We start from the raw sequence: 13,708 nt of genomic DNA on the forward strand, positions 1-13,708 counted from the left end.
AAAGCATGCGCGCACAGACAAATTACTGTACTCTACTGTAAGTTGTTAATAATGACACACAGGGCATTGGAAAGTCTTCTTTTTATGTATCATTTATCTATTTTATCGAGTTTCAAAGCACCCTCTGACCTGCATCATATCATATATCATATATCAGTGCTGCAAAGCATGTCGGCCCTACTGATTGTTAGAAGTTTGTGTGTGTGTATGTGTGTGTGTGTGTGTGTGTGTGTGTGTGTTGGGTTCGTCCTTCAGAAGACGTTAGTAGTAAATGGATAAACACTCAGACGGCGTGAACGCAATGGGTGGTCCTTGTTTTATCTATAGAGCAATCTCTCTCATGTCCCTCTCCCCATATGAAAATGTCCACGTCCTCCCATTCACTCACAATGACATGCACTGGTGTAGTATTAGGAGGGGCTTGACATGTCCCTTCCCCCATCTTTTTTTTCATCGATCTCATCGATGTTTTGCTAAATAATTTATATTAGCTGTCCTCTCTATACTGAACATATACTATATGGCCAAATTTTTGTGGACACTCCTTCTAATGAATGCATTCAGCTCCTTTAAGTTGCACCCATTGCTGACACAGATAACCAGATGTTCAGCTTGCCTAGTGCCTGTAGAGAAGTACTGCCAAAGGAAACATGAACCTATTGGCACCATGCCTAATGCCAGGTATGGACTAGAGGGGTATAAAGCCCCCCCAGCATTAAGCTGTGGAACAATTGAACTCTTTGGATTGATGGTGCTCCATCCAATACTTTTGGGACGCGTTGGGGATGAAGTGGGGTGATCATCCAACATCCTGACCTCACTAACACTCTTGTTGTTGCTGAATGCAATCAAATCCTCACAGCAATAGTAGGAAGCCTGTCTAACAAAAGCAGGATAAACTACAACAATCACCCACCCCCCTGCCCACAATTAGCTGGTGTCCCAATACTTTTGTCCATATTGTAGTACTAAATCTGCACTTGTGATGATGGCTTTAAAAAAAAAAAAAAAGAAAAGTACTGGTGCATACAGCCCTGTGTGTGTGTGTGTGTGAGTGTGTGGACTCCTGTGGTGAGCAGCATCATAAGAAGATCTATCTTCTCTATGAAAGCACAGTGAGGCAAAGTAGAAGGGCCTTTTTGCTGTCTCCTCTTCACGCTGTTCTGTACAGTTGTGTACAAATGTACGGGACCGTATCGTTTGTCGGATTCCGCCGAATGAGGTAGACCGGAAATGACATCCATCGCTAAGGTTTTCCTCCTGATGTGTCCCTACCATAGCAAATCAGTGAGAGCTTCGGATCTGACATTGTGTTTGCTGTGATCTTGTGCCTAGCGTAATATCCTGTATGCACGTGTGTGTGCCTGCATTGGCATCTGGCCACAGGTTTGCTACTGATGAGATCCATCTTCCAGATCCATCTTCTGTTATAGCGACTAGCGTTCCGATTCTTTCCTTGCTTCTGTTTGTCAGTGACTTTTATGGATTGTGATCTGTGTAGATGTGCTGAGTGCTTGTCTGGTTGTAACACAGTCATTAAAATCAGTATTGCATTTCGACACCACTGCGTGGTGTGGGTTTTTTTTTCTCCCGTTCTTCACCCCCTCTGCCGCTCATTAGGCCTGCCGTTTAGCTATATTGTGTCATGTCAAGCGTGCGTCTCCACGTTGTGCCTTTTGAACTTGTGTTGCAGGTTGGCGCCTCTAAAAGCGATCGGGATCGGGAGGAAGGAGCACAAACACAGCGCCGTTTACGCTTTTTAACCCGCAGCTACAACCACAGTCAAACACCAGCCGTGCGCTTTTCACTCACTCCCTTTGTCTCCTGTACCCCACTGCGCCGCTGGAGTGTGCGAGTGTGTATCCGTACGTATGTGTGTGTGTGTGTGTAGGCACTCTGCTGCTACACAGTGAACAAAGAGGCAAGACTGACCCATATCTCACACTCTAAACACACTGTTCATTTCCAGGCACTCTTTGCCCTTCTGCTGCTCTGACCTCCTTCAGCATTACTCCTCAGTAATGCAGCGTGCTGCTGTAGAGCCTGCACTCACTCTCAACTGTACAGCTGGATATGTCGCTACTGTCAGAACAAAACCTTGTAGCTCCAATAATGGGAATATTGCGGAAGAAGGGAAAAAAACTCTGTGTAGAACTGGAATTTATGTTAATGGGAAAAAATCCATTGTTTTGACCATTTCTTGGTTGATGTTGGTTCATGTGTCATTAATGGCTTACACATTGTAATAAAAGAAAAAAAGGGAGAGTGGGGAGGTTTGGTCATGACGACACCATCCACACAACTGCAACGCATACTGTGGAATTAAGCGTCCCACATTACTGTGCAGGTTGTCCATCGGGGCGATAATGAGCGAGGCTGAAAACCACATTAGTGCTTGGCGAAGTGAGGAAGAGATAGACAGATCGATAGGCTCAGGTGATGAACGTCTTGGCCTGACTATGGCATAATTTACTTTGCATATGGTGTCTTACCAGACAAGATTCTAAATTTCCAACTGGGAGGCATCAGTGGAAAAACGCTGCCTTCAAAAGGCGGCCTGCCATTCATGTTCCCCATAGCAGGAGATCTGAGCGCGCGGTGATAACCCGCGACATCTCTCTGGAAAACGGGAGTCAATCAGCTTTGATGGAGCACATCCTCCATGACAGGCTACTGAAGAGCGCGCTAATGAACTGGGGGGGGCTTCGCTTAGCACGTCCGTATGGAGATGGGGCCTGTGAGGAGGGGAGGGCATGGTTGGCTTCTGCATGATGGTCCTCCATAAACAACAGGCGGTGTAAAAGCCTCCAACATTGTGTGTGTGTGTGTATGTGTGTGTTTCATTGTCTAGTGCCATGACTGGGAAAGGGCACATCACTAGGCCCCCCCATACCACCCCCCCCCCCCACCCCCGGCCTGCCCGCCTCGATTACCCCCCTCCTCCCATCTTCCAGTCACCCTCTGCGATACCTCCTTCTTAGATGAGGGACCAGATTAAATATTCATGAGCTCCCATCCAATGGAAGCACTGGGCTGGCGTTCTTTCTCCCAGGGCAGGAAGTGGAGGTGGATACATGCAAGGGTGGGGGGGGTAATCTCAGCAGGTTGGCATACAGGGTCAATTGAATGGCTGGTTCAAAGGTTACAAAATCTGTATGATGTCCCCCGTCCCTCTCCTTAACTCCAGCATGCTTGCTTATGGAGGGACAAGATGGCCTTAGAGCTAGAAAGTGAGCCAGCCGGGAGACAGGTTTGTTTTACAGAATAATAAAAATGGTTTGGGCTCCTATTTTGTTATGTTTCTGCAAAACACATCATCTTTCCACACCTACACACCCAAACACACACACACACACACACACACACACACACACACACTTTCTTGCTCATCTAGAGCTTTCACAGCTTTGGCTGGCTAGTTTATATTTTAAAGATGGAACTGGCTGTCTGCTCTGAGAGAGATGTATGATATTGGCAACAAAATTCACAACTTTTGTTCATTTCAAGGATTGTTGAAGGCCCAGGTGAATTGAGAGGAGCTATTGATTTTCCTTTTCCCATGCAGTGACTCTGGGATTACCGATTTTCTCATTTATTTTTAAAGACAACTCGTGAGGGTTTTTTTTCCTCCCCTCCCTTTTTCTCTTTTCAGTACCGACTCTTTTCTTCTCTTTTTTCTTCTCTTTTCCTAACAGCACTTGCACCCATTTCTTCCCGTATCAGAATCCTCCTTGACCCTGAAAATTGTAATTCGGCTATAGATCACAGCTGCTGAATATTAGCTTACAAAAGCAGTTAAATAAAATATGTTCAAATCGCTGCGTCCCAAAGGACAGGGAAGAAATTCTAATCAGGGAGGTAAGGAAGGAGGGATGAGAGAAAGAAGGAGTTGCCCTGCACTGAGAGAGCATGGATCATCTGGAACACCTGCTCCAAGTCTACAGAAAGAAGAAAACGGTGGGAAAAAAAGAAGCAAAGGCTTACTTCACTGTGATACACGACAGTCAGAGGGAAGAAATGGAGAACAGAAGATAAATAGTAGTTGGAAAGACGATAGCACTCTTAATGGGACAAAGTACTAATTGGTTTGGTAATGATAGTGCCACTGAATTTTCAGTCATCACTGATCTTCTAAAAATCCCAAATGTAAGCCTCAGCTAAAAGAGACAAAACCCCTTTAAACATGATAAATGAAATAACTTAAAGCAGCCTAATTAAGTCTCAGGACAAATGGAAAAAACCCTCTCAGTGATTCATTATATACAAATTCTACTTTTTAAAGGAATAGTCCAACATTTTTCCTCTCTTGTCCCCTTTTCAAGGATTCTGGTGGAATATTTTGGCTTTTGTTTTGGGAAATGTGTACAACACAAAAATATTGTCCTCAGATTCAGTGGGGCATAGAATCATCCAGATTTTGATTTAATGTAATATTAAATTGAATTACATTTATGTAATATTATGTATTTTTAAATTTAATGTAATATTATTAATATTGTAACCCTGTATGCCCTATGTTTATTATTGAGTTATTAATCCTAATGCAGCAGTTATATGACTGATTATTTGTTAGTCTTTTGCTTAAGCATATCTTGTGGAGTCCCATAGGGCTCTATTTTGGTCCCTATGCAACTGATGTTAATTGTGACAGTAGCGAAGAACGGAGGCGTGGGCTTACATATAGGGTCTAAAGGGTTAATGTATTCATCTAAAATGTTTAGTGTAAACATTTAGCATTTGTACATATTAGCATGAAAGCTAGTATTATGGCCATATGGGCTACAGTTAATTGTACTCCTACTAGGGGTGTATTAGATCACAAGATGCATTGTTTCAAATTGATTCGTGGTTTTTGAGTGACCGGATCAGATTGTTTTTTAGGATAGCAAAAAAAGGGGAAACAAAGGCAAAATACCTTTGTTTTCCACTAACTACAGAGTTAACTTTGCTTTCCCCACAAGCCATGTTAGTTTTACAGATTTTACTATTGGCTTTGAGTAAGTCTGAGTAAGTCAAATGTGATGAAAATCTGCCAGAGTGATGACCTGTTTTCTATCAGCATGCCTGAAATACAATACAGCACTTCTGCAGATGTGTGGTAAGTCCGCATGTCTAGCTAGCAAGGAACTGCAGGGTCCTGTGAACGAGGGGTCTTGCAAAGAGCTACTGTAATTCGATAAGTTAGATAAATATATTGTCACATATTTAGGCAGAAAATCAGCTGGCAGATGTGCACGACAACATCTTTAACATACATGTGAGCAATGTGGTGCTGCAATGACTGTTGTCCAGTTGTGGACACACTCATCATCATAAAGTGCTTTGTGATGCACATCAAGAACTCCACCTGGCCCTCAGCATCAGGTAGGAAAGCTAAGCCTGCTGGGCCTACACATCTCCCTCTGTAACTGGATCCTGGACGTCCCAACTGAGAGACCTCAGTCAGGAAGAATCAAGAACATGATTTCTAGCAGCACTATACTGAGCACTGGTGCCCCCCAGGGCTATATGCTCAGTCCTCTGCTCTTTATTCTGCTGACTTACAACTGTGATGCAAAGTACAATTCAAATCATACCAAGTTTGCTAACGACACAGCCATGGTGGGTCACATCAGCTAGAATGACGAGTGTACAAAGAGGAGCTGCAGCGGCTAACAGACTGGTGCAGAACCAACAACTCTTGTCTCTTGATGTAAACAAAACTAAGGAGATGATTTTTGACGCAGGAGAGTTTGCCCATACTGAACATCAGCTGCTCTTCTGTGGATAATAATAAGAGCACCTAAGAGTTTCTTGTCCTTCTACAGAAAGTCTTCTAGAGAGCATCCTGAGCAGTTTCTGTCTGCATCTCCGTCTACTCTGACCGCAAGACCCTACAGTGGATAGTGACACCAGCTGAGATGATCATGAGGGTTTCTCTCCTTTCCATCATCCGCCAAGCCACCTTCATTGTAGATGTCCCCACCCATTCCTCACACAGAATATTTTCCCTACTGCTGTCTGACAAAGGTTATATGAGCACCAAAGCCATCAGTAGTAAACTCTGCAACTGCTTCTTCCCCCAGGCCATTAAACTCCTCAACACTCAAAGGCTAAACTGGCCCTCTGTACATTAACATATACCTCACTTGATGCATTCCCACGCTAACTTCTCGCACATACATTGTTTGCTTCTAAATACTGTATTTAACACAAGACTGTTCAACCTCACTGCTGTGTTTACATGCTTATTTATCCTACATGGACCAAAGTATTGGGACACCTGCTCTTTCATGGTTTCCTCTGAAATCAAGGGTATTAAAAAGAGTTTGTACTGCTTTTGGAGCTATCTGCTGTTGGACTTACTGTCTCTACTGTCCAATGGAGGCTTTGAGACTTTCTAGGTTTTGGAGCATTGATGTGAGAATTTGATTGTATTCAGCAACAAGAGTGTATGTGAGGTCAGGATGTTGTATTATCACCACCCCACCTCATCCTCAACTCTCCAACTAATCCTAAAAGTATTGGATAAAGCACCAACCATCATTCCACAGCACTTAGTTCCACTGTTCCGCAGCTCAATGTTGGGGGGGCTTTATACCCCTCTAGTCTACGCCTGGCATTAGACATAGTGCCGATTGAAAGTAGCTGAATGCATTCATTAGAAGGGGTGTCCACAAACACTGGGACTTATAGTGCGTCTCTTTAGCTTTGTCCTTACCACAGAGGGTTGTGTTGATGTCACACTGTCCTGTCTGTTTATTGACCCTTCTGTCCTTTGTATTTATTGTCCTTTTGTATTTGTTTTAAGTTGCACCATGGTGCTGGAGGAACATCACTTCGCTTCAGTCTGGACTTATATGTAGTTGAAACGACAATGAAGCCTCTTAAACATGAACTTAGACACGTTCAACTGCAGTGGAAAGCAATTTAACCTTTCACTGCCCACATCATTTATATGAGCACAGAGCAGTAAAATAGTCCCAAGGTGAAGACTGAATGATTTCTCTTATTCATCAAGCTTTATATGATAAGGAGTGAATACACTAGTATATCTACCTTAGAATACTGTGTCTCAATACTCAATGAACTGGCGGTATTAGTTCCTTTTTAACAAATGTGCCATCATATTGTTTGCCCCATGGGAGCCTATAGGAAGTCTTTTATTTCTTTACCATGTCATAATGCACTGTTTTCCTAACTGATTACAGAGCGTTTTTGAGTTGCCTCAGCTAATTTTAGTCAGAAGTTCTCTTAACTCTTCTCTTAACTTAATCTCAGATTAAGTTAACAATTCATATTGAGTTTATCCAAATTTAATGAAAACCTTGGTAAATGGTAAAAAAATGCTCAAACATTACCAAAGGACCTGAGCACTGAGCCTTTGCAACTAATGACGTCCTCAAACCTGATAGCCAGGCAGATGCTATATGATTTAGATATGTACAGGGTTTCACAGATCTTTGGTGGTGCAACCGTCTAACTGCATGCTTGTCAAGATACAGGACAACATGAGATTCAATCTCAATATCAATCTCAATATCTCAATAGCCCTCCATGGTGAGGAGCCTGAGAATAGCCATTTGTGTATTGTTCATCAGAAATATACTTTGTTTCCTTCCAAACTGTGATGTTTTTTTCCAAGTGAGACATGGTATTGGGGAAAGTCTTGGAAGGTTTCCAGTGTTTTCATTTCATGATGGGTAAATGTTGTGGGAGTGGGTGGTAGAGTATGATATCATTGGTTAATATTATTTTTCCTAATCTGCTGTATGATTAAAAAAAAAGATATAATCAATTGTTAGTATGACCAGGAAAAGCAGCTGAGAGGTTAAAAAATATCAATTTTGGTTTCAAGTTGAACCAAAATTGATCCCTCTTTAAAGCAACATTATGTAGCATTTTTACTCAAAAAAAACATTGGAGAAGTGGGCAGGGTAACGCTTGCAAGGACTGCATAACGCTACTTAACCTGCTCATGTCATAGTTGTTTAAAATATTACTATTATAATAATGGACTGAGAGTGCTTCTTTTACTTTCAGTGACAATTATTTATTTAATTATTTATTTAATTGTATTTCTACATCCAGAAAAGTATGTCCTTTAGAAGTGGCTCAAAGCATAAATTACAGTTTCCGAACATGGAGAGAGACCAGGAGCAAGAAATGCCAAATTTCCATAGTGTTGCTTTAAATCTGACTGCGCTTTACAGGGTCTCACAAAGCCTAGTGATTGATACAGAAGAGGAAAGCTCCTCTAAAACCAGCTCAGTAAAATTAGACAGTGGGGTCTTGTCATTACCGCTCAGCTGGTTGTTGTATTTTCCATATCAATATCAATTTCATTCACACATTCAACAGAACAACAAATTATTTTAATGTTTTCCACAGTCGGCATGTTATACGTTTCTCATTTGGCGTGGATATGGCTTTTCACACACTAGGATAACAATGATGGCGTATGTAACGTCATGAATGATTTATTGCTGCTTATTTCCATATGAGATTTGGAGGGGTTTTGGAGGGGGGTTTCTGGCCCCCCTGTGGCCAAGCTGCAGCGATGAAAGACTGTCAGGAAACAGCGCCTCTTATCCAGCGGGGCGAACAAGAGCACAGAGGTGAAAGCACTTGGCACTTATGAAGATTTCCTCCCAACCCCAATTACCACAGATTCACACTCCACACAGACACGAGGAAGAAGTCCAAATTAAAAAGGGAATAAACAAAAGGGTTAAAGGAGAATGTGTGAACAGAGCTGTTTCCCCCCTGTGACTCCATTTCTCTCCCACGCTTCCGTTCAACTCGTGTTGAATGTTTTCAGTGGTTAAAATAATACACCATATGTCCAAATGTTTGTGGACACCCCTTCTAATGAATGCATTCAGCTATTTTAAGTTGCACCCATTGCCAAGACAGATGTGCAAATGTGTGCACACACACACACACACACACACACACACACACACACACACACGGTTTGTATAGTCCCTGTATAGACCTACTGCCAATAGAATAGGAGACTCTGGAGCAGATAAACATGATCCTGTTGGCACCATGCCTAATGAAATGTGTGGGCTAGAGGGGTATAAAGCCCCCAGGATTGAGCTGTGGAGCAGTGGAACTGTGTCCTCTGGAATGACTGTGCTCCATCCAATAATATTGGGATGAGGTGGGGTGGTGATCATACAGCCTCCTATCACTCTTGTGGATGATTGCGATCAATACCTCACAGCAATGCTTCAGAATCTAGTAGAAGGCCTTTTCTGGACAGTAAAAACAGTTACTCCAACAAAAGCATAGCCTTGATTTTGGAAAAAACAATGAATGAGCAGGTGTCTAAATACTTTTGTCCATTTAGAGTATTTCAGCTTTTAATACTCAGAAAAAAGTGTCAGATTATTCCTTTTTATTGCTGAGCCAACTGTAGTGTCTTAGCAGACTTGAATATCTTATCTTGAACATCTTATGCTATGCGTATTGTCAACATGTACAGTAGGTTTACAGGTGTACAGAATATACATACCTGTTTAAATGATTTAATTGATCTTTCAGGTCATTCAGATTCTACAGTAGATTTATCACCCATCTCTCTCTTGTCCTCAAACGCAGTGAACAACATGTTGAAGCAAGTTACAACCTAGAGGGGGATTGATAATCAGAACACCCAGGGAAAGGTAGCCTGTCAAGAATGACAACACACTGATGGTGAGTGAAGAAGGATGACACACCTAGTATTCAAACAGATGGTTCTGCGAGCCAATGGGAAAGATGTGAGTTTTATTCAATCTTTCAGAAGTTTGCTTAGCATGAAACTCCATATCATGACCTGATATATGTATAACTAACTGAATGAATAGAATGAAAAATCAATGAATCAAGGCAAGAAAATGTGAATCAGTTAAATAAATCAGAATATCATAAAATGTTTGTTTTAAAAAAGTCATTTCATTCAAACAGTATTTATTACAGTGCATCTCTTGGTCTAGTTCAGCATGCACATCCACAGTCATTGAAAGACTGCTGACTTGACAGTTGTCCAGAAGATGACCATCGACACCCTCCACAAGGATAGGAAGCCACAGAAGATCATTGCTGAAAAGGCTGGCTGTTCACAGAGTGCTCTTTTAAAGCATATTAATGGAACGTTGACTGAAAGAGGAAAAGGTGCACAAGCAGCAGGGATGACTGCAGCCTTGAGGGGATTGTCAAGAAAAGTCAATTCAAAAACTTGGGCCGAGGCTGGTGTAAATACCTCAAGAGCCACCTCGCATAGACATCTCCAGGAAAGGGGCTACAACTGCTGCAGTTGTACAGCAGTTCTACAGTTCCTAATATCAAGCCACTCCTGAAGCAGAGACAACATCAGAAGCGCTGTCAAGAGGCAGATGAGAAACACCTGACCCAGCAATACAGACAATAACATCTAAGCAGTGCCACAAGCTGATTGAATCTGTGCCCCGCCACAATGATGCAGTAAATTCCGTGGTAAAGGAGCCCCAACTAAAAATGTTTAAATGAGTTCAGATACTGCATTTCTGATTTTCAGGATATATAAGCCATACTGATCAAAATGAAAGCAAAAGAATGAAAAGAACTGTTTTAAGATGCACTAGGAGTATATATTGTAGTATATTAGTATTTATATTGTGGTTACAATACCATGTAACTGCATAATGTAAATGTTTTTGCGTATTAGATAACCACACGTTTGTGATTAATATTTAGCACAAAACACATATATGATGGGCCGTGTCGCATGAGCAGTGTGTCCCTCCACAGTTGAAATAAAATTAATGCTTGAAATGAAGCCACTGTTCATATTTAAACTTGGCTTACTTTTGAGGATCTGAGTGATTGATAGAATCACTGTCATGAACACCAGTGAAGTGTGTTACCAGTATGTTATGTAGTACTAGTGCTTCACATACCTGTAAATATGGCACACTTTATAGTTTATTGTAGATGCATCATAGATGCTCACTTACATTCAACTGAATGCCTATTAATTATTATTGAATGTAGTCCTTCACCTAATCCTGAACCTAATCTTACCCCAGAGTTTAGGTTAAGGTTGGGGTTAAATAGGGGATTTAGGGTTGATTTAAGAGACAGGTTTAGGTTAGGGTAAAATTTAATACACCATCATGTACATTCAACTTGCAATCAGAGTTCAGTTGCATTTAAGACATTTCCAGTTGAATGTGAGCATCCAGGTAAAGTGATATCAGTATTGTTACATTGAGTTACTTTCGGAACAAGGCAACTGTTGATACTGCAGAGCTGTAAAGTCCTATTATTTCTTCAAGCTTTTAGATATTGGATGCTTTGTCTGCCAACACTGTCTTAAGAACAGGTCAGCTGAATTTCATCTGCTTTTATCAGTTTTAAATGATGTGAATGAGCTAGACAGAGGAGTTTTGATTTGTGGTGATGTAATGTCTACAGTGGTCAGCATGATTTCAGTGGAGTTTTCAATGTGCCAGTTATAAAAGATGTATATAGTTAGTGTTAAAGCTATGAAGCACTAAATATGTAGCTACAAATAATTAATAAATTGTCAAAGTGGATGAAGACTCCAGGGTGAGAGGACAGGTGTGCTAGTCAAAGCCGCTGACATACTGAAGTGTCCAAAACTGTTGCAACACACTTTTGGAAAAACTGCCAAAAGTTAGAGAAACACAAAAAGCTCAAGTTCAGCATTACACAAGTGGAGGAAAAGTAGGACAATGTGTACATGATCTTGCACATGGGGGGCTTATTACTAATGTGCCAGTACATTGATTGGCATTCATATACTTTATAGTGACATGCAAAAGTCTAGACAAGTAAAAGATGACCTGATTTCCAAAAGTCTTAAAGATGAGACATTTCTTCAACTCTTTATTTCCATCTGCTTTATTTCCCTGCTTGGACAGTACCTCCCTCTAGGACTTTTTGTTTGAGGAGGCAGATTTTTTTTATAGTTTTGAAATTTGAAGAGTAAAAGTTATAAGAGGTCAAATCTTTTAAGATGCCTAAATGTTTGCTTGGTGGTCTTTTCCTTTTTTTCCCCACTCTCAAATTTTGCAAACAAAATGAATCCACTAATATTGCTTCAAGTGTCAAGCATGGTGGTGGTAGCATCATGCTCTGGAGCTGTTTTACTGCCAGTAGAAAGGTACATTGCAAGTGGGTGGAATAATAAAGAATGAGGACTACCTCAGAATTCTTCAGTGTAACCTCAAAACATCAGCTCCACTGTTGAAGCTTGGACACGGTTGGGTTTCCAAAAGGACAATGACCCCAACCAAGCATCAAAGGTGGTTGTGCAAAGGCCTTCCCAAAGTCCTGAACTCAAATATGTGGACTGTCACACAGGTCTATGCCAGGAGACCAAAAAATAAATACATTGCACTCTACAGTGTTTGTGAACACCATTTCTAATGATTACATTCACCTCCTTGTATGTAGACTAGAGCATTGAACTGTGGAGCAGTGGAACTGTTTTGAGGCTTCATCCAGTACTTTTGGGATAAGTTTGAGGGTGGTGATCATCCAACAACCTGACCTCACTAACGCTCTTGCTGCTGAATACAATCAAATCCTCGCTGAAATTCTTATAAATGTAGTAGTGTCTTTCCTGGACAGTAGAGACAATTACTCCAAAAGCAGGATAAACACTCCTTTAATAGCATTGATTTTCTGAAGCAACACTGAATAAGCATGTGTCCCTATATTTATGTCCATTTAGTGTATTTAACTCTGGTTTTCATAATGATTATTTCTCTACAAAGCTGAACGCTTAAGGGGAGTTTAAGAGCTCTTTCCTCTCTCTCCCTCCCTCTCTCTCTCTCCCCCTCTTTCTCTCTCCCTCCCTCTCTTGCTCGCTCTCTCTCACTTTCAAAGTAAAGCTAGGATCTGAACCTGCTTCTTTTTAACCCATACATTTCTAGCCTCATCTCAGCTATTGTCAGTTGATATACACTGTAGTAATATATAATATATAAATATAAATGAGTATATAAAATATAAATTAATGTATAATATATAAATCATATTCAATGCATTTTCCTTTATTTAGAAATCCACCCTTACTGCTTACTGTAAAGCATTGGGCAGTTATTTCTGCACACATCCACAGCCATCTATGATGTGCATGTTTTTTCTGTTCTTTTCCACATTCAGTATAATGAGTTGTAAATGTCTGTAATAACTGATCATATGTTACAGACATGGCAGTGGAGACTCCCTTTATGACCGTACACCTGAATAGGCCAGTGAGCACCTTACATCATAGAAAAGACTGATTTTGAGGTAGATGGCTGTGTTCTGTGTGTGTGTACAAACCTTCCTTGTATGAATTATGTCTAGGTTTGAAGTGATCAATATTGTTGAAATGCCTTTTTGTGGTTTGGTCTACTGGAGCAATAAAAGCACCGTTTCCTCTGAGCGCTCTGTGCAGGTACGCTCCAACTGCAGGCTGATGAAATCTGTCTGCCTCGTTTCAACTCTTAAAAAGTGCTCCTGTAGCTGTACAGAGGGATTGTGGGTAGGGAGGTCAGGGGTTCAGCCGTCAAAGAGGCGCAGCAGTGATGGATGGCACTGCGAGCCACACACAGCACATCTACTGTAGCCTTAACCGCCCGAAAAGGCCTGCACACTACGCAAATAAATAAATAACCACGCACATCAAAGGAATTTTCAAAAAGAGAAACAAAGCCGGCGCACGTTCACCAGCTCACACGCACGC

Source organism: Salminus brasiliensis, chromosome 22 (genome assembly GCF_030463535.1).
Source record: "Salminus brasiliensis chromosome 22, fSalBra1.hap2, whole genome shotgun sequence".
Classification (NCBI taxonomy): domain Eukaryota; kingdom Metazoa; phylum Chordata; class Actinopteri; order Characiformes; family Bryconidae; genus Salminus; species Salminus brasiliensis.